A 1,842-nucleotide genomic window follows, 5' to 3' on the forward strand; every position below is an offset into this window, starting at 1 on the left:
GTTCCTGAGGTTGCTGGGAGAAATCTCCCTTTCTCTTCTTTGTTCGCACAACTCCTGGAGTTCAGATTTGGATTTGTCCCTGCCTCTGCATGTAGGTCACCTGAGGTCATCTGTTCCTTGCCCAGACAGGATGGGGTTAAAGAAGCAGCTGATTAGGGGTCTCTGGCTCACTCAGGCCAGGAGGAGTAAAAGGTATGGCATGTGGGGCGAGCCTGCGATGGCAGAGACCAATGTGACATTGCAACAGCCTGAGGTGCACCATGTGTTCTCCTGGGTAAGTTGCCCCTGGATCACAGGACCCTGGCAGTGGTGGGCTGCACAAGCTCCTGGGAGGGGAGGTGTGGATAGTCACCTGTGCTCGTACACAGGCGTCTTGGTGGCGGCAGCAGCAGCCTTAGCGTTTCATGTCCATCTCTGGTGTCGCGCTGATACCTATGGCTCACTCCTGTCTCTGGAGCTCATTTAGACTGTGCTCTGAACCCCCTCTCTTCGTGCACTCTAAAACAATGGTCGGTTGCCTCTTAGGCAGTTCCAGACTTTTTCCCGTACTGTCTCCTGGCTAGCTGTGGCACACTAACCTCCTTCAGGCTTTCTTCATGCAGCTAATCATAGTCGTCTCCCTGGGATCTGACCTCTGAAGCCTGAGACTCAGCTCCCAGCCCCCACCTGCCCTGGCGTGTGAGCACACAAGCCTCTCAGGCTGGTGAATGCTGGTTGGCACTGATCCTCTGTGTGGGAATCTCTCCACTCTGCCCTCTGCACCCCTGTTGTTCTGCTCTCTTCCATGGTGCTGAAGGATCCCCCACCACCATCCCCTGTCTCCACCAGTGAATGCACTTCCTAGTGTGTGGAAACCTTTTCTCCTTCACAGCTCCATCCCAGAAGCGCAGGTTCCTTCCCTATTCTTTGTGTCTGTTTTTCTTTTTTGTTTTGCCCTACCCAGGTATGTGGGGAGTTTCTTGCCTTTTGGGAAGTCTGAGGTCTTCTGCCAGCATTCAGTAGGTGGTCTGTAGGAGTTGTTCCACCTGTAGGTGTATTTTTGATGTATTTGCGGGGAGGAAGGTGATCTCCATGTCTTATTCCTCTGCCATATTGAAAGCGTTAATTTAATTTTTAATTTTCATCACATACATAACATCATTCTTGAATTCGGGTTGACAAAACATAAAAAAATATTTTTTTGTACCAATCCCAAACCTAAATGGATGTTTATGCTAAATCTATAATCTCTTATCAAAATCCATTGAGTCTAAACATAATTCAAAATTCAGTTAAAAAAATATGTAACTCTTCTAACAGGATCTAAGGTAGTACCTCCCAATCTAATATAATAAAGTGATATGGCAAAATGTATTATATTCACACTAGTTTGGATAAATATAGACGACAAGTGACTTCATATCAGTTCACTGGTTTTCAGCCAAAAGAATTTGAAAAAAGATATGGTTTTCATGAAATTTTGGATTTTGGAATCTTGAATAAGTGATTGTGAACCTACACTTGTCCCCTCTACCCCTCCCCACCACCATAACTAAACAACTGAGCCCTAGTGTTGAAAACACATGTTTGTTCTATTATAAATTAATCATCAGCGTACTCAAGGGGGCCCTTGAAATTGCTTGGCCGTTCCAAGTTTTTCTGGTCTCTCAAAATTTCAATCAAACTGTTATTCTCTTTGTTTTTAGTAGTTGACTCCATGTCGTAATTTCTAATGAAAATAAAAGCAATTAAGAGGAGACTTTCTCATGTTTCTGATACTGAACATGACTCTTGCTATAATAAAGACATTTCCTATATCTCCTACTTAAGGCCAGTTTTACCTTATGCTTGTAATCCTATTCC

This window comes from Globicephala melas, chromosome 4 (genome assembly GCF_963455315.2).
Source record: "Globicephala melas chromosome 4, mGloMel1.2, whole genome shotgun sequence".
NCBI lineage: Eukaryota > Metazoa > Chordata > Mammalia > Artiodactyla > Delphinidae > Globicephala > Globicephala melas.